Source organism: Tenrec ecaudatus, chromosome 14, assembly GCF_050624435.1.
Source record: "Tenrec ecaudatus isolate mTenEca1 chromosome 14, mTenEca1.hap1, whole genome shotgun sequence".
Lineage (NCBI taxonomy): Eukaryota > Metazoa > Chordata > Mammalia > Afrosoricida > Tenrecidae > Tenrec > Tenrec ecaudatus.
Genome location: NC_134543.1, coordinates 39,423,994 through 39,444,899, shown reverse-complemented (window position 1 = coordinate 39,444,899; position 20,906 = coordinate 39,423,994). Strand labels below are relative to the sequence as shown.

General features: G+C 39.3%; 1 protein-coding gene across 7 annotated transcripts in view; it reads left to right on the top strand.

The window, feature by feature from the left end:
• FUT8 (fucosyltransferase 8) overlaps positions 1 to 20,906 on the top strand; it is a 286,681-nt gene that overhangs the window by 35,521 nt on the left and 230,254 nt on the right. For 6 of the 7 annotated variants that reach the window (XM_075532149.1, XM_075532155.1, XM_075532152.1 and 3 more), the window contains one exon: positions 8,627 to 8,716. The exons of the other annotated variant lie outside the window; for it this stretch is intronic. The gene's annotated coding sequence lies outside the window, so the exon portion shown is untranslated. The remainder of the gene's footprint in view (positions 1 to 8,626; positions 8,717 to 20,906) is intronic. 7 annotated transcript variants of the gene reach the window in all.

The window sequence follows — 20,906 nt, the reverse complement described above, 5'->3', positions numbered from 1 at the left end:
CTTTTCACCCATACTTATACAGCTTATATATGCTCATAAAATAATCTTGAGAAAGTGAATTGTGTGAAGGAGAATGGAGCATCAAGTTTGGAGGAAGATTTGTTAACAATTTATATTATGCAGATGACACACCTTTGCTTGCTGGACGCAGAGATTAAAGTATTTACTGATGTAGATCAAAGACTAGAGCTTTCAATATAGATTACACCTCAACGCAAAGTAAGCAAAAATCTTCACAACTGGACCATTGAGCAACGTCACAATAAATGGAGTATTAATGAAACTGGCAAGGATTTCATTTTACTTGGATCTATAATCAGTGTCCATGTAAGCAGTATTAATGAAATTAAGGATCTTATTGCATTAGGCATAGCGAAAGATCTCTCCAAAGTGTTAAAATCAAAGATACCATTTTGAGGATTCAGCCCACCTAAATGAAGTCATGGTATTTTCAATCTACTTATATGCATGGGAAAACTGGATCATGATTAAGGAAGGTCAAAGGAAAATTGATGTTTTTGAACTGTGGTATTGGCAAAGAATGTTAGCTATCCTATGGACTACTAGAACAAGCAAATCTGCTTTAGAAGTATAGCCAGAAAGCTCTATAGAAGATAGGATAGACTTTGTCTCATATACTTTGGACACGTCATTAGAAGGAGCCAGTTCTTGGAAAGCACATCATGCTTGGTAAAGCACAGGGTCAGTGAAAAAGAGAAAGACCCTCAGTGAGGTGGATTGACTTAGTGGCTGCGACAATGAGATCAAATGGGAAGAGTCAGACTGGAGAGTGTTCAGTTCTTTTGCACTTAGGGTTGCTATGAGTCAGAACCAACGTAAAAGCCCTTAACAGTGATGATTTAGCAGCAGTCTACATGAAATGTTTAGGTACGTGTTAGTACATTTGGTTCTCAGTAACAAACATTAGATCCTTAATTCCTTGCAGTTCCTATAGTTCTATAGCAACTTGACATGTACAAAATTAAGCATTTCACTCATGTAAGTGTAGAATTATGTTTTAAAGGGTGTGGTCATTTTAATATCTTTTTTGCTAGGGCAAATAAAAGATGCTTTAACTTTTTACACTTTTCAGTGTTCATAAAAAGCACTTCTTTGTTATAGCAAGTTCAAGTTGGAAGTGAAAACTGAATAAAGCAATGTGATATTTGCCTTTCTAATTGTTGTTTGAGTACTGATGTTTGCTTTGTCAAGAAGCATTTTTTAATAGAGATATTGGAAATTTTTTTTGTCACTTGTCATAAAGTAGTAAATTTAAAAAATGTATTTTAAGTGTAGTTTAGTTTATTAATGTTCAATACTGACATAAACCTCTATTGGAAAGTGAAATGGATACCTCAGAATGTGAATGAATTATATAATAATTCTTACATTAACTTGATGATATAGATATAAATGTTTAATATGTTTATAGAACAGTTTTAGGTTAATAAGTGAGCATATTAAACATAAAAGAATATGTTCATTGTCCTTGAAGACTTAAAATGGGTTATGAATAGTTTGTATAGAAATTAATAATAATTTATAATTTATCAAGGGTTCATGAGGGTGGGGGACAGAGGGAAAAAAGAGGAGCTGATATCAAGGGCTCAAGTACAAAGAAAGTATTTTGAAAATGATGATGGCAACATATATCCAAATGTGCTTGATACAATTGATGTATATATTGTTATAAGAGCTGTGAGAGCCCCCAATAAAATGATTTATAAAAAAAAGAAAATGTTTGTCTCACAAATGTGTATTTTAAACAATGCTTTTTAGCCAGTTTAATGGCTAAATCCACTCCAAAGCCACATTCACTACCCGTTTAATCCAGTTCCCATCTGTACCAGTGTACATCCTTGGGTCTAGCCAGACTTGCAAGGTAGAATTGGGATCATGATAGTGGGGGAGGAGGAAGCATTTAGGAACTAGAGGAATGTTGTATTTTTCATCGTTGCTACATCACACCCTGACTGGCTCGTCGCCTCCCTTCGGCCCTTCGGTAAGGGGATATCCGGAGCATTTATAGAGGTCTAGATAAAGACATGTACCTATGCAAATATATTTACACATGAGGATGGGAAAGTCGATATATGTGCATATATTTATAGGTTTAGTTTTAAGGTAGCAGATGGACACTGGGCCTCCACTCAAGTACTCCCTCAATGCAAGCATACTTTGTTCTATTAAACTGGCATTCCACGATGCTCACTTTCTGGACACCATTGTTGAAGACAAAGCAGGTGCATAAGCAAATGTGGTGAAAAGAGCTGATGGTACCCAGCTATCAAAAGATACAGCATCTAGGGTCTTAAAGACTTGAAGGTAAACAAGGGGCCATCTAGCTCAGAAGCAACAAAGCCCACATGAAAGAAGCACACCAGCCTGTGTGATCATGAGGTGTTGATGGGATCAGGCATCAAAAAACAAAAAAATCAAATCATTGTAAATGAGGAGAGTGCAGATTGGGGACCCAAGACCCATCTGTAGGCAAATGGTTATCCCCTTACAGAAGGTTTGGGGGAGGGGATGAGCCAGTCAGAGTGCAATGTAGCAATGATGAAACATACAACTTTCCTCCAGTTCTTAAATGCTTCCTCACTTCCCCCCTCCCTCCCATGATCATGATCTTAATTCTGCCTTACAAATCTGGCTAGACCAGAGGATGTACACTGGTACGGATAGGAACTGGAAACACAGGGAATCCAGGACAGATGACCCCTTTAGGACTAGTGGGGAGAGTGGTGATACCTGGAGGGTGGAGGGAAGGTGGGGTAGAAAAGGGGAACTGATTACAAGGATCTACATATAATCTCCTACCTGGGGGATAGACAGCAGTAAAGTGGGTGAAGGGAGACACTGGACAGTGTAAGATATGGCAAAATAATAATAATTTATAAATCATCAAGGTTCATGAGGGAGAGGTGAGGGAGGAGGGAGGGGAAACATGGGGAGCTGATACCAGGCAATCAAGCAGAAAGCAAGAGTTTTCCGAATGATGATGGCAACAAATGTGCAAGTGTGCTTGACACAATGGATGGATGTATAGATTGTGTGAGAGTTGGATGAGCCCCGAATAAAATGATTAAAAAAATTTCTCAAGACATTTGTCATCAGATAACAAAGACACTGACCCTGAGAGTCAGGATACAAAGGAGGATACACCATACGATTGCTCCAGCAATTGCTTGGTGCGTTAATCTGGGTTGAGTAGAGAAACAAATTCAGGGAAACTCATGCGTATGAGAAAGAGCTTTATACACAAGAGCAGTTGAATATTGAGAAAATGTCCCAGTCCAGATCAAATCCATAATTCCAATATTAGCCCATATGTCCAATACCAATCGACAAAGTCCTCTTCAGACTCATGAAACACATGCAATGACGCTGAATGCCAGAAGATCACAGGCCATGGGTGAAAGGTCTTGGGATACAGTGGCAGTGTAAACATCTCAGCACTGGCAGGGGTCTCCAAGTGACTGCTCTAGCTCCAGAGCTCTGGTTCCATCAGCCTCTCTCCATGTGTCTTTTCAACAGGGATGTATCTGGCTTCCCATGAGCTATTTCCCTAGTGTTCCCCAAATGAGGTCATCAAGCTGCAACTTGATTGACAGGTTAAACTCCATTCCATTCACTCTTTATTCTCTCAAATTGACAACAGATTATATAACTACCACACCCTGTGAGGGTTTCTAGCCCATGGGGCAGCTTTTAGACTGTGGAGCAGGAGGAGCCCTAGTGATGTAGTGGATTACACATTGGGCAACTAACTGCAAGGTTAGCAGCTCAAAACCACTAACCATTCCACAGGAGAAAGATGAGACTTTCTACCCATGTAAAGAGTTATAATCTGTAGGGTTGCTATAAGTCATAGTTGACTTGATAACTGCAAAAAGAGACTGAAATTCTTCTGAATAGTCTTCTCTCTTCCTTTCTGAATTATAAAGCTTTCCTTTCTGACTTGGAATTGATTTTGACTCCTATAGGTGTTAAGTTGAAGATCAAGCTATTCCTTCAAATATTGTTTTTAAGCTTTGTTCGATGATTATGGAAAAGTCTTTATTTTAGAACTAATATAGTTTTAATAAAGTGTCTTTGTTTATTGCAGAGTGTACCACAAAGTTTTTCTGCTACTCTGGCTGAATAGAACTCAAATGTCTCCCAGCTCTGTGAACTCTCACTTGTTTATTTTATAGCTCCTTAGTCGTTCTTTTGCCTAGTCTTAAGGAATTTCACACAGTGTATATAGAGATTAGCATTAAGTCCAAGACCTAAGGGACCTCTGTGTAGATGTCTGTAGTCCCTTCTCCTTAAATGCTTCAAAGGCACCCCCTTCCCCAACCTACTGTACAACAAACAAGCCCAAACAAAACCTAAGAAAAACTAAAATCCTTCCTCCTCTCTGGTACACTATTCCAATAATTCCCACAGCTCTACCTCTCTGAACTATCTTTGTTTCTTCAAGGTAGAGAAGTTACTTTTCTTTCCTTTGACTCTCTGCCTGTAGTTCTGGCTAGAACATGTCTCTTGGCAGAAAGCCAGTGTGCTCCTAGGGCTGACAGGTGCCTTGTTTCTTTCTCTCAGAGAGCTTATATCTATCCAACTTGTCCATTGTCTGGAAACTGTTGCTTCATCTATTTTGTCTAGTTTTGCAGTTGTTAACTGTCTAAGGGTGAGTCTGGTCCCAGTTACCTCATAATAGCCAGAAGCTCAAATCCCACACTATTGGTTTTAGAATGGGATGTTGGTATGTGAAGTTATAGGAAAGCGTCACAATTAACCTTCACTGATTTATAGAGTTGATGGCCTTTTAGAAATGTTATGTTTATGGGCCCTGGGAGTAGTGGACTTGGCAGCGATCTTAAAAAAAAAAACACATTTTATTGGGGGCTTATACAGTTCTTATCACAATCAATACATACATCCAATGTGTCAAGCACATTTGTACATTTGTTGCCATCATTATTTTCAAAACGTTTTTCTTTGTATTTGAGCCCTTGGTATCAGCTTCTCTCTCTCTCTCTTTTTTTTTTTTACCTCCCTCCTCCACCCTCTCTCCCTCACGAACCCTTGATAATTTATAAATTGTTACTATTTTTTCATGTGTTACACTGACCACTGTCTCCCTTCACCCACTTTTCTGTTGTCTGTCCCCCAGGGAAGGAGTTATATGTAGACCGTTGTGATCAATACCTCCTTTCTCCTCTCCCCCACTTTCCCCTTCCCCTCCTGATTTGCTACTCTCATTATTGGTCTGGAGGTTGGGGGGATGGGGGGGGAAGTGTTATTTGTTCTGGATTCCCTGTGTTTCCAGTTCTTATCTGTACCCATGTGCATGGTCTGGCCTAGCTGGATTTGTAAGGTAGAACTGGGGTCATGATAGTGTGTTTTTGGGAGAAGGGTGAGGGGGAAGAAACATGCAAAGAACTATAGGAAAGCTGTGTGTCTCATCGGCATTGATTTTGATCCTCTATCAACTAGACTTAACAGAGGAGGTTATGCAAATAGTTAAGCACTAAATAAAAAATCCACTGCCACTGAGTCAATTCCCACTTAAAGTAACCCTATAGTATAGCATAGAACTACTTACTCTTTTGGGTTTCCTGAGTTGTTAATCTTTACAGGAGCAGACAGTCTCATCTTTCTCCCTTGGAATTCTTGCACCTTTGACCTTGTAGTTAGCACCCCATCCCTTAACTTACTGTATTACCAGGACTCCTTAAAGAAGTATACAAATGCTAATTACTTAATTTATTTTTGGCTTTACAGTAATCGATTGAATGTTCTTATAGGTTGCGCTGCTTCAGAGCCTTGAGTTTTAACTCGTAGAACTTAAAATGAAATGGTTGGATTACTTCTGTTGTGGGAGAGTTGGTGATGGCATTTCTATACGAAGGGCCTTCAAAAAGTTTGTGGAATAATTTCATTTATTAACTCCATTTTCCCAATTTAAAAATAATTTTGTATTAGTAATTTTTAATTTCATCATCCCAATTTAAATTGGTTATTTTGGCTTTGATTCTATCAGAAAAAAATGCTTCTCACAGTTAATATAGTGGTAGGATTCAGTGGATAATTTTTTTGTAGCACAAAAATGATAGGCAAAAACTTATTTAATAAAATATCATCTATTATTCTTGGGTGTTTTAATTCAGCAACATGCAAATAAAGCATAGTGAACATTTGCTGTGTGAATGTTTATAAGACTTTCACTTGTCATTCAAGGGTATTAATTATTTCCTGTGAAATATGGGATAGATGATGGAGATACAACTGCAAAAGAAGTAGGGGATAGGGCCCTTAATCAGAAGATTACATGAAATGACACAAGGGGACTTCAAAAAGTTCATGAGCAAGTTCCATTATCTTTTCATTGCATTTTCCATGAACTTTTTTGGAAGCCCCTAAAATGAAAGGTAGAAGAATGGTCTAGCAGAGATGAATGGAATACAGAATAATTGTATCAGCTTTTACACAAGGAGTGTGCTAGGCTGAGTTGACTAGAGAAACAAATCCAGTGGCACTCATATGTGTGTAAGAAAGAGATTTATATCTAGAAGCTTTATATATCAGGAAAACAACCCAGCACAATCAAGTCCCTCTTCCGACTCATGAAGCCACATGCAATGATGCAGAATACAGGAACATCACCAGCCAATGGGTGCAAAGTCCTGTGGATCCAATGGTGGTGGATGGATCTCCAGGGTTCCTGAGTGGCTCCCCAGCAGGAAGGTGAAGGCCGAGAGAGAGAGAGAGAGAGAGAGAGAGAGAGAGAGAGAGAGAGAGAGAGAGAGACAGAGAGAGAGAGATTTTTTCAGCAACTTTCTTACGAGAAGGCCACTCCCACAAGCAGGTACTATCAAGATTATGACCTGATTAACAGGCTAAACTCCACCCCTACATTTTTAATTAATCATTTTATTGGGGGTCATGGTTTCTTACAAATCTTCTGACAATCTATCATTCAGTTGTATTATGCACACTTGTATAGATGTTGCCATCAGCATTTCCTAAACATTTTCTTTCTATTTGAGCCCTTGGTATCAAGCTCCTCTTTTTTTCTCCCTCCCTCCCCCACTCTGGTGAATCTTTGATTATTATATATTATTGTTGTTATTTTGTGTCTTATACTCCCACTACTGTTCCTGAAGGTTCTATCTGTCCTGAATTCCATGTGTCAAGGGTTCATATCTGTACCAATGTGTGTACTCCAGCCTAGCCAGATTTGTGAATTAGAGCTGGGTCATGGTAGTGTGTGTATGTGTGTGTGTTGGGGGTAGGGTGGGGAGAGTGGGGGCGAAGAGGAAGCATTCAGGAACTAGAGGTATGATGTATGTTTCATTGGTGCTATACTGCACCCTTGCTTAATTGTCCCTTCCTTGTAACCCTTCTGTGACCACCCCTATATTTTTGTATATGAAGTTGACATGAAATTATGTAACTATTACAGGGAGATATGGGAAAGATTTGGTTTTGAGAAAGTTGAGTGATGTGTGTTGATTGGTATAGAAGGTAAGGGAGAAAAAGTTCCCATTCAAAAAGGAAGAAATGGTGTTTTGCTGGGATACAGTTAAGAAGGCTAAAATTGTTATGTGGTGTATCATTGTAAATGAGGGCGAGTGCAGAATGGAGACTGAAAGCCTATCTGTAGGCAACTGGACACCCCTTACTGAAGGGTCATGGGCAGGAGACGAGCCAGTCAGGTTGTAGGGTAGCAACATACAACTTTCCTCTAGTCCTTAAATGCTTCCTGCCCCTACTATCATGATTCCAATTCTACCTTACAATTCTGACTAGACCAGAGGATGTACATTGGTACAGATAGGAACTGGAAACACAGGGAACCCAGGACAGATGACCCCTTCAGGACCAGTGGTGAGAATGGCGATACAGGGAGGGTGGAGGGAAGGTGGGATAGAAAGGGGGAACCAATTACAAGGAGCTACATATAACCTCCTCCTTGGGGGAAGGCCAACAGAAAAGTGGGTGAAAGGAGATGTCAGACAGTGTAAGGTATGACAAAAATAATAATAATTGATAAATTATCAAGGGTTCATGAGGGAGAGGGGAGTGGGGAGTGGGCAAATGAGGAGCTGATATCAAGGGCTCAAGTAGAAAGCAAATGTTTTGAGAATGATGATGGCAACAAATGTACAAATGTGCTTGACACAATGGATGCAAATATGGATTGTGATAAGAATTGTATGAGCCCCCAATAAAATGAGTTAAAAAAACCCCAAAACAACAGGAAAGAATGTTATGTGGTGAACAAATAAATTAAATAGACTTGATTGAAAATTTGTGTTGATAGGAGTAAGAAAGCTGTGGATCATTTAAGGTTTAATGTGAAAGAGAGTCATTTCTTATCGCCCAGAGTGTTAAAAAGTACTCAAAACGAGAGAATTTAGTGTTCACAAAGTTAAGTTTTATTGGTGCTAACTTGTAAGATGAATTATGAAGCAGATTAAGGTATTGAAGAGTAGTCAGTTTGGACATAAGCATCCCTTGTTTGTAAAGACGTTTTACATGTTGTGATGAACTAATATAAGAGGTATTGTAAAAGAGTTTCAAATGTTAATTGAAATTTGAGTAGGATTGAATTTCATACAATTTTCTTTTGTTTCAGGTTGCTGCTTTTGATAAGAGAGCACCCATGACCTCGATGGTGTTTTCATTCAAGATAAATTGTTCTTGTTTTATTGATTGACTTTTTAAGGTTAGTAACATTTTTGTGAACAACACTTGCTTGTTAATTTTTTGAAAAGTAGATAATTTTGGGGTTAAAGCTACATGAATACATACCAGTGAAGAAGAAAGGCTAAGTTGGTTTAATTCTCCTGAATTGTGTATTAGTTACCAAACATTCTTGACCATGTCATTTATAATCTGCACTGCATCCAATGAACAATATTTTACTTTAGCTTCTTTTTTAGCTTTCTGATTTTATAGCTCTGAATTGTTCAGTACTTTTTTGTGTACCATAATAATAGTAGTTCTTTTGGAGTGGCTAAAAAGAGACAGAAATGCTTTCCTGCTGATCTGATAGATACTGATTTTGAATTTGTCATCTGTAGATTAATTTATCTTTTGTTTTCTTACTTGAAAATCTTTAATGAAATAAATGAAGCAATGAAGTGAAAATGGTAGCAGTCTTGATCTCAGTGTCTTACTGTATTTCATATTTCCAATTTGAATAGAGTATTTGGAAGAGAAACATTCTTTAATTCAGTTAATTCACTGAAAGTTAGACAAATGTTTTGTTGATGCTGTCATGCTCACCTCAGAAAATGTAAAATAGTTTTTTTTAAGTCAGCTTGATGTATAGCTTCCTGTTATGGATTGAATTGTTTTCTCCCAAATATGTTGTCAATCCTACATTCTATGCCTGTAGCTATAGTCCTATTTGGAAATAGATTGCCTTTGTTAGGTTGATGAACAGGGTTAGTGCGGGCCATATTTTGAGTCAATCTTTGAGGCATATTAGAGACCATATCCTCTTAGATCTAAAGGAGCAGATTTAGCAAGTAGAGATGGGGAATATGGAAAGCAAGCCAGAAGAGTCACGGACCCTTCGTAAGAGCCAGTACCTTGTGAGAAAATTATTTATTTTGTTTAAGACATTTTCTTTGTTGCCACATAACTAAAATAGGTAGCGCTGGTGGTGTGGTGGTTCCCCAGTTGGGCTGCTAACCACAAGGTTGTCAGTTCAAAATCACCAGCTTCTCCTTGCGAAAAAGATGTCGTTTTCTATGCCCGTAAAGAGTGAGAGTCGTGGAAACCCAGAAGGATGGTTCTACTCTGTCCTGTAGCGTCACTGTGAGTCGGAAGGGACTCCATGACAGTGAGTTTTGTTTTTTGGGAAATAACGAAGATGCTCCCTCTCTATCACCCACATTTCTCTAGTGTATCTTCTCATAAAATATGAATATGAGAAAATTCTCAGTAGAAAAGGGTAACAATAAACCTGTGATAGAAGGCATGTTGCTGGAGTTCTAGGCTTAAGTGATTCTATTGAAGTTTTCTTATGTTTTGAATAGATCACTGCTGTATTATGTTTCAGTTCTTTCTTTAATTATGTTGAAAATGCATGATCATTACTTCATAAAATATTGTAGTCAAAAGGAAATTTTGGGGGTTTAATCTCCCCAGCTACAAATGAAATCTGTTCCTAAGTTTGAATTTGTAGGTAATTTGTACAGGATGCCTATGGCTCTTATTTAGTTAACCTTAATACCAGAAAGTCTTGTTGAAGCCTTTTCAATAATTTAAAAGCTGCAGGGACAACAAGGGAAGGTGATTGCAATGAAGAATTTATTTTGAACAAGAGTTCAATAGTTTCATATGCAAATATATTTTTACATGAGGATAGGGAAATAGATCTATGTGCATATATTTATAGGGTTAGTATTAAGGTAGCAGAGGGACATTGGACCTCCACTCAAGTACTCCCTCAATGCAAGAATACTTTCTTCTATTAAATTGGCATTCTACGATGCTCACCTTCCTGACACAACTGCTGAAGACAAAGTGGGTGAACAACTAAATGTGGTGAAGAAAGCTGATGGTGCCCGGCTATCAAAAGATATAGTGTCTTGGGTCTTAAGGGCTTGAAGGTAAACAAGCAGCTATCTGGCTCAGAAACTATAAAGCCCACATGGAAGAAGCACACCAGCCTGTGTGACCACGAGGTGCTGAAGGGATCAGTTATCAGGCATCAAAGAACAAAAAAAAATCTTATCATTGTATGCTCACCTCCCTGATAGGACCGCTGAAGACAAATGGGTGCATAAGCAAATGTGGTGAAGAAAGCTGATGGTGCTTGGCTTTCAAAAGATATAGTGTCTGGGGTCTTAAAAGGCTTGAAACTAAACAAGCGGCCCTCTAGCTCAGAAGCAACAAAGCCCACATGGAAGAAGCACACCAGCCTTTGTGATCACAAGGTGTCAAGGGATCAGGTTTCAGGCATCATCATAGTAAAAAAGCTTACCATAGTGAATGAGTGGTGGAGTGCGGAGTGGAGACCCAAAGCCTATTTTTAGGCCACTGGACATCCCCTTACAGAAGGGTCTTGGGGAGGAGACGAGACAGTCAGGGTGTGATGTAGAACGATGGAAAATACAACTTTCCTCCCAATTCCTAAATGCTCCCTTCCCCCCCCCCCCCCCCCACTGTCATGATCAGAATCCTACCTTGCAAGTCTGCACTGGTATAGATGGGAACTGGAAACACAGGGAATCCAGGGTGGCGATACTAGGAGGGTGGAGGGAAGGTGGGTTGGAAAGGGGGAACCGATTTCAAGGGTCTACTTGTGATCTCCTCCCTGGGGGACAGACAACAGAAAAGTGGGGGAAGGGAGACGTGGGACAGAGCAAGATGTGGGCCAGAGCAAGACAAAATAATAATTTATAAGTTATCACGGGTTCATGAGGGAGGGGGGAGTGGGGAGGGAGGAGAGAAATGAGGACCTGATGCCAGGGGCTTGGGTGGAGAGCAAATGTTTTGAGAATGATGAGGGCAACGAATGTACAAATGTTCTTCATACAACTGATGTATGTATGAATGATTAACCGCCCCCCCCCAAAAAAAAAACAAAGTGAGGGAGAATTTACTTAACATTAAAGGGGCAAATAGTTATCACTGTGTAAGACATTCTGAACCTGAAGATTTACTGTACTAAAACCATTTGCGATGGTGTATGTACTTGTTCTATACAAGCTAAAATAAAATCATGTTTATTGCTTATAAATTAAAATTCAGGTTGAACCAAAGCTCCTGGATCTAGATAAAAATGATTGAGAATGGAGGGAGAGAGGGATTTTTTTATTCACTTTACAAAGTGGGAGACCTTTGAAACTACAGAGAGTGTTGGGAATCTCATATCACTTGGATTTAAGCGTGTTCCTGAATGTAATCCTTCAATTACAGACAAGTTCTACCAGGCATCAGTTTATATTGTGGCTATTTGAGCAACTCAGAGATGTAACAATGGTGATTTTTATTTTTAAACCGTAGGAGGCATTTTAGCATATTAATTTGGTAGTAATACAGTACAATACTTGAAGCAAGCATATTAAATGGACAGAATGTAGAAACTAATTTAAAGTCATTATTGTTTCACTAATGAAAAAGATAAATCTTTTGAATCATAGTTTCCACTTTTCAGTGAAGAGAGTGAATGTTATTACTATATTTTCTTAATGCTCAAGATAGTGATTCATATCAGGAAAACTATTTTGGTTTTTAAAAGTGAAGTAATTTTAGTGTGGGCCATTATGTTCTCACTGATCATCCAGACTTGAATTAAACTCTGCCCTCATTCAAGTTTCTCTCCTCATTTTAACCTTTGGAGGTTTACCGATAACACTGAAAAACTTTCTCCAATAAGTAAGAAATATTTTCGCATTTGAGAAAATTATGAGTCAGCAAACATTAAAGTAGGGAATGGATATATTTTCTCCTTTATCTTTAAATCTTCGTTCCCAACATTGTATTTGCTTTTTGTTTGTCTCTTAGCTAGAAATTAGAAGGCATTTCTCCCCTACCCCCTCTCCTGCCCCCAACAATGGATTTGCACAATCCCATAGTGAATAAAGGGGAAAAAGAAATCCATTTTGAACAAAATTACTATTTTGTCTCTCTTGAGCATATGCGGTGTACTAAATTAATGGATACTTGTGGATGCTGTTTACTTGAAGGCTATTTTTAACTTACAACAACTTTTTAACAGTAAAGCATTGGTATCGTGTCTTTGTCTGTTGTACCAATATTGCTTGGTTACAGTTTGATTTCTTTCTGACATCAGATATGCCCATTTTGAGTAGTTTTTTTTCTAATTTACAAGAAAATTTGAAAAGCTCTCCCAAGTAATGTGATTTTTAAATGAGGAAGTTGATTGGGCATAGGCTTGCTTATTATTATTGGTGAAGTGACTCACTCTCAACCCCATTTACTGTTCTTTTGTTCACCAATGTAGTTTTGAGATAGTAAGAACCTTGGCTTCATATGTTGCGAGCCAAAGGTTCAATTTTAAGCTGTTAGGCCGCAAATAAAACAAAAGACACCCTTTAAAAACTTAATCTCTTCCGACTATAAAACCTTCTCCGGTTGTCTTTTGGCTAACTCTACTGATGACGGTGGGGATGCTAATAAAGCTCTGTGCTGATACTGGGTTTACAGATCTAACTAATTGGGTGACTCATTCATATTGGTTGTCTTAATTCAATTAGTAGATTTGTCATAAGGATTTTATGAGCAGAGAAAATGCTACTTCTTACACTTTCTGTGATCTGATACAAAATTGAATTCATATGAATTTAGAGCTAAGATGATCTTTTAGAAATTGAAGTAAATGTATCTATATATATATAGATCTATGTTTATATCTATGGAGAGAGAGATAGAGAGATATTGATATTAGATATATTCTTGGTGACACAACGGTCTTGTGCTGGGCTGCTAATCAAAAAGTTGGCAGTTTGAACCTACCAGCTGTTTTGCAGTACAAAGATCTGCCAGTCTGCTTCCATAGAAATTTACACCCACAGAAACTTAGTGGGGGCAGTTCTCCTGTATCCTATAGAGTTTTTATGAGTCAGAATCAACTTGGCAACGTAGGCTTCGGTTTTTAAAAAATAACCTTTAAAATTACGATTACATTATAGGTTAAGTCACGGTGCAGTATAGCACCAACGAAACACACCTCCATTCTCCAGTTCTTTAATGCTTCCTCTTCCCCCACTCTCATGACCCCAATTGTATCTTACAAACCTGGCTAGACCAGAACATGGTTACTGGTACAGTTGAGAGCTCGCAACCCAGGAAATCCAGAACAGTTAACACCCCCAGGACCAATAAGGGGAGCAGCGGTACTAGGAGGGTAAGGGAAGGGGGCGGGGAGAAAGGGGAACCGGTGAAAACAATCGGCATGTGACCCCCTCTCCCAGGGGGACGGACAGCAGAAGAGTGGGTGAAAGGTGGCAGTGGTCAGTGTAATACATGGAAAAAAATTATAAATTATCAAGGAGACATGGAGGAGGGAGATTGGCGAGGGCGGAAAAATAAAAAATGAGGAGCTGATACTAAGGGCTCAAGTGGAAAGGAAATGTTTTGAAAAAGATGATGACAACATATGGACAGATGTGTTTGACACAATGGATATATGATATGTATGGATTGTGATAAGAGCTGTAAGAGCCCCCAATTAAAAAAAAAGAAAAAGAAAGTATTAACCTTAATCTCACAAATTTACCCTTGAAGCCCTGTTGGTGCAGTAGGTTATGAGTTGACCTGCCAACGGCGAGGTCTGTAGTTCGAACTCATCAGCCCCTCTGTGCAACAACAAAGGAGGCCCTTTGCTTTTGTAAGTATTTATGTCCTTGGAAACCCAAAGGGCAGGTCTGCTCTATCCTTATAGTGTTGACTCAGTGCGGTGAGTTGTTCCTGAGTAGCATGAACAACAGTTAAGTAGTTGGTTACTAACCAGAGTTTGTGGTTTGAATCCACTCAGAGGAGTCTTGGAAGAAATGCCTGATGATCTTTTGTTCCAAGTCCACGGCTTTGAAAACCTTGTGGCATGCAGCTGTCCTCTGTGGCATGAGCGCTCCTCATAAATTGGAACGGGCTCAGTGGCAAGTGGTTTGGATTATAGATATCGTGTTGGTGTATGTGGCTTCTCGTCCTTTTTCAGATTTGGATTTTCAAAACGTAGTTGCGACTATCATTTGTTTTTAAATTTATGACCTTGTTTTGAAGTTAATAGTGGTAGTGTATTTTCATTCTGCCGTATTGTATTATTTACAGCCATGTTTCTTCATTGGATAAAGTCCTGTAAGGCCGATCACATTGTTTACTGTATGTATCTCTATGATGATCATCTGTGTACTTAGTTTTTTTGCGTTTCCCTTTGCATAGATTTTGTGAAGACAGCCTTTCTTCCACCCTACTCCTATCTCTTTCAAGTAGCATTTGTGTGTTTTCCTACAGGGCTAATTAACTTTAGATTCAGGGGAAAAAAATTGACTTGTAAGTTAGAAAACAGTGCTTTAAGACATTATATTGCCACAATAAAATAAGTGATATCCTATCAATTGACATTTTGTGACTAGATGATCTCCTAGATGTGTCAACTTCATATATTTAGGTAATAAATTCTTTTTCGTCAGTATTTAGTATATGTGGACTGAAAAATTAATCTAGTATTTAGATAGGATATTAACCCTCCTTGAGGCTGGGCACATGGATCCAGGGCCCAATCTTCTTCTGGAGTATGAACTTCATTACTGGGATGGGGCAGTATATGAAACCGAAAGGGAAAAGGTCTTTCCCTCCCATGACAGTATTGGCTGGGTGCTTAATGGGTACCTCCTGCTCCCACTGATACTATGAAACATCCTTAAATCAAGAGTCTTTATTCTGGTATTTATTACTCATTCTTAAAGACAACCGAGCCCTGCTCATATGAAACAGACATTGACAGAATTGAAAGGAGAAGCAAGAGTTCTATAATAATATTTGGGGCTTCAATATACCACTTTTCAGTAATGGATAGGACATCTAGATAAAAGATCAACAAAGAAGTAGAGAATTTGAAGAACACTATACACCAACTAAGACTTAACAGATATATATAGAAGACGCCACCTCAGCAGAGTGTACACTTTTTTTCTCCAGTGCATATTAGTCACTATTCACGATAAACTATAGGTTTGGTCACAAAACAAGTGATGATAAATTTTGCAAGATTGAACTCATGAAGCTATCTTCTCTAAAACAGAATTGAATGAAACTATATATCAATAATAACATTTCACAGATATAGGTGGAAATTTGTTGTAATTAGGTACTGTTGAGTTGATTTGACTTATAATAATTATATGCATAGCAGAATGTGGAGATTAACACACTTATTAACCTGTTAATCAAAGAAGACATCACCAGGAGATAAGAAAAATAGAGATGAATGAAAATGAAAATATACCATACCAAAACCTTGACATGTAATGAAGACAGTGATAAGCGAAACCTTATAGTTGCAAACTATGGCATTGAAAAAGAAAATATTAAATTAATAACTTTATACCTAGAGGAACTAGAAACAGAGGGAAAAAATGAAATCCAAATCTAGAGGAATAAAAGATATAATAAAATGAAAGTAGAAAGAAGCCGTAGGAGCATAATAGGTTACAGATGGCTGCTAACCACAGAAGACACAACCCAATAGTCAACTCGTAGGACAAAGACAAGGCTTTCTTCTTCTTCTTCTTTTAATCATTTTATTGGGGGCTCGTACAACTCTTATCACAATCCATTTATACATCCATTGTGTCGAGCACATTTGTACATTTGTTGCCATCATCATCATTCTCAAAACTTTGCTTTCTACTTGAGCCCTTGGTATCAGCTCCTCATTTTCCCCCTCCCTCTCCGCTACCCCCTCTCTCATGAACCCTTGACAATTTATAAATTATTGTTATTTTTGTCTTATACTGTCCAATGTCTTCCATCACCCACTTTTCTGTTGTCCATCCCCCAAGGAGGAGGTTATATGTAGATCCTTGTGATTGGTTCCCCCTTTCCATCCCACCCTCCTTCTACCCTCCTGGTATTGCAACTCTCAGCGCTGGTCCTGAATGAATCATCTGTCCTGGATTCCCTATATATCAAGTTCCTATCTGTACCAGTGTACATCCTCTGGTCTAGCCAGATTTGTAAGGTAGAATTGTGATCATGATAGTGGGGAGGGGGAGGAGGAAGCATTAAAGAATTGGAGGAATGTTGTATGTTACATTGTTGCTACATTGCACGCTGACTGGCTTGTCTCCTCCCCACAATCCTTCTGTAAGGGAATGTCTTGGGTTCCCAATCTGCACTCCCCCTCATTCACAATGATTTGATTTTTTGTTCTTTGATGCCTGATACCTTATCCTTTCAACACCTCATGATCACACAGGCTGGTGTGCTTCTTCCATGTGGGCTTTGCTGCTTCTGAGCTAGATGGCTGCTTGTTCACCTTGAAGCCTTTAAGACCCTAGGCACTATATCTTTTGATAGTTGGGCACCATCAGCTTTCTTCACCACATTTGTTTATGCACCCATTTGTCTTTAGTGATCTTATTGGGAAGGTGAGCACACAATGATATGATTTTTTGTTCTTTGATGCCTGAAAACTGATTCCTTCGGCACCTCGCGATCACACAGGCTGGTGCACTTCTTCCATGTGTGCTGTGTTGCTTCTGAGCAAGATGGCCGCTTGTTTACCTTCAAGTCTTTAAGACCCTAGATACTATATCTTTTGATAGCCGGACTCCATCAACTTTCTTCACCACATTTGCTTATTCACTCGCTTTGTCTTCAGTGATCGCGTTGGGAAGGTGAGCATCATAGAATGGCAGTTTAATAGAACAAAGTATTCTTGCATTGAGGGAGTACTTGAGTGGAGGTCTAATGTCCATCTGCTACCTTAATACTAAACCTATAAATATGTGCACATAGATCTATTTTCCCATCCTCATGTAAATATATTTATATATGTACATGCCTTTGTTTAGTCCTCTATAAATGTCCTTTGCCTCCTAGTTCTTTTCTCTATTTCTTTTTACTTTCCTCTTGTCCCACTGTCATGTTCAGCCTTCACGTGGGTTTCAGTAATTCCTCTCGCTTACATTACCCTTGATCACACCCTAACAGGTCTCCTACACCCTCCTCACCACCGATTTGGATCCCTTGTTGTTCCTTGGTCCCTGGGTTTGTTAACACCACTTCCTTTACCCCCATATCCCTTTCTTCCATATCCCCTTCAGAACTGTCAGTCCTGTCGTTTTCTGCTCCAGATTTTTCAGCCTATCTTATTTAGACAGACCTGTGGAGTTAATAACATGCACAAAAACAAGACTGAGCGAAAGAAATCACCAAAAGAAAACAAAACAACAACAACAACAAAAAAAGAAAATCCTGCAGTTCGTTCAAGGACTGTTTGTTGGCCTTTAGGAGTGTTTTCCGGTCGAGTCTGGTAGGGTGCCAAGCCCTGGCCCCAAAGTTTATTTTTGGTATTCCCTGGGGACATCATTGCTCTGTTCCCCTCACTGATCTGTTGTACGCCTTTAGTGTTTTGCCTCGGTGTGGTGGGATCAGATCAGGCCCAATTCCTTCACTGTGTCTCCAGTGTTGTCGCCTTTAGGGCTATGGGTCAGTGAGGGATATTGTGTCTCATAGTGAGGCCGGCCATATGGTCTTGTCTGTGGATTGGCTGCTCTGAGTTGGAATATCTTCCTCAAGGCTTGGTAGGCCAGGATGTGCTCCACTCTCTCTTCCACCCTGGTCATTTTCTCCTGTGTGGTCTGATCAAACATGTCTCTCTCCCTGAGCTGCAGCCTCACTACTGTCCTCTAAAATATATTCTTCTGGGTGGAATGACAAGACTGTCCATTTCCATAAAGATTTAGACCCTTGGAAACCAAAAGGGTTAGTCTGTCTTCTAGGGTCACTATGAGTCAGAATGGATTCAATGGCAGTAAATTTGACTTTTTTTTGGTTTTGTTTTGAGAATTGAAGCAGAATAATTAAAAAAAAACCAAGTAAGTTAAAAGTTGAGTTTTAAAAATAATGAAATTGACAAACCTTTGTCTAGACTGACAGTGAAAAAAGATAACTAAGTGAGAAATGGATGTGGGCACATTTCTTTTTTTAAAAAATAATTTTATTTGGGCTCGTACAATTTTTTTTAATTTTAATTTTTTTTATTTTAACAATTTATTGGGGCTGATACAATTCTTTTCACAGTTCATACATATACATACATCAATTGTATAAAGCACATCTGTACAGTCTTTGCCCTAATCATTTTTTTCTCTTTTCCTCTTTTACATTTTATTAGGGACTCAAACAACTCTTACCACAATCCATACCTATACATACATCAATTGTATAAAGCACATCCATACCTTCCCTGCCCCAATCATTCTCAAGGCATTTGCTCTCCACTTAAGCCCCTTGCATCAGGTCCTCTTTTTTCCCTCCCTCCCTCCCCATTCCCCCTTCCCTCATATGCCCTTGGTAATTTATACCTTGTTATTTTGTCATATCTTGCCCTATCCGGAGTCTCCCTTCCCCCCTTCTCTGCTGTCCCTCTCCCAGGGAAGAGGTCACATGTGGATCCTTGTAATCAGTTCCCCCTTTCCAACCCACTCACCCTCCACTCTCCCACATCGTCCCTCACACCCTTGGTCCTGAAGGTATCATCCACCCTGGATTCCCTGTACCTCCAACCCTCATATGTACCAGTGTACAGCCTCTGTCCTATCCAGCCCTGCAAGGTAGAATTCGGATCATGGTAGTTGGGGGAAGGAAGCATCCAGGATCTGGGGGAAAGCTGTGTTCTTCATCGATACTACCTCACACCCTAATTAACCCATCTCCTCTCCTAAACCCCTCTATGAGGGGATCTCCATTGGCCGACACTTGGGCCTTGGGTCTCCACTCTGCACTTCCCCCTTCATTTAATATGATATATATACATATATACACATACATATATACATATACACATATATACACATACATACATACACTTATATCTTTTTTTTTGCATGATGCCTTATACCTGGTCCCTTGGGCACCTCGTGATCGCACTGGCCGGTGTGCTTCTTCCATGTGGGCTTATTTGCTTCTGAGCTAGATGGCCGCTTGTTCACCTTCAAGCCTTTAAGACCCCAGACACTATCTCTTTTGATAGCCGGGCACCATCAGCTTTCTTCACCACATTTGCTTATGCACCCATTTGTCTTCAGAGATCCTATCATGGAGGTGTGCAGTCAATGATATGATTTTTTGTTCTTTGATGCCTGGTAACTGATCCCTTTGGGACCACTCGATCACACAGGCTGGTGTGTTCTTCCATGTGGACTTTGTTGCTTCTGAGCTAGATGGCCGCTTGTTTATCTTCAAGCCTTTAAGACCCCAGTCACTATCTCTTTTGATAGCCGGGCACCATCAGCTTTCTTCACCACATTTACTTGTTCACCCACTTTGGCTCCAGCCGTTGTGTTGGGAGAGTGAGCATCATAGAGTTGGATGTGGGCACATTTCTATGCTCATAAAAAATACTAAGGTTTATGAAAGAATGTTAAGTATTGTTTTAATTTTTACTTTTTAAACCATGTTATTAGGACATAATCCAGACATATTATTCAAAAGTTCAATTATTTCAAGTAGGGCTGTACAGTCTCTATCACAATCAGCTTAAAAACATTTTCTTACTTCTTGTCCTCCTTCATTACCTATTGTGTTATTCTGGGTATATTAGAGAAACAAACCCACAGAAAATTGTATGTGTATATAAGAGAGAGTTTTATATAAAGGGTAAGTGTACATCAAGAAGGCATCCCAACTCAGTGATGTCCAAACCCATGTCCAGCATTAGCCTATATGTCTGATACCAATCTACAAAGGCCTCCTCAATATCACAAAACACACACAATGGCGCCAACTGCAGGAGGAAAGCCAAATCCCTGAGCATGTAAGCATCTTTGCGCTGGCAGGGGTTTCCACACGGCTTCTCCAGCCCTCAGGGCTGGGTCCATGTAGCTTCTCCTCAGGTACATCCTGCAGGAAGTGAGCCTTGCCAGCTGAAGCAGGGAACTGGCTAAGGCAGCTTCACCCTGGTCTGACCATCAGTAAGCAAGAGACCCAAGTACTAAAAAGGTGAGGCTCACCAGGCCATATCTCTCTCTATGCTCTTCAGTTGATCCCACATGTATTTATCGGACAGGTTGGCACAATATACCTTAACTATCTCACCTATTATCCCTTACCTCCTCTGACATACTCCATAGGAACCCTTATTCTAGTTTTTGTCTCTGTAGATTCACCCATCCTGTGTTTTGTGAAGTGAAAGCATAGAAAAATATAAA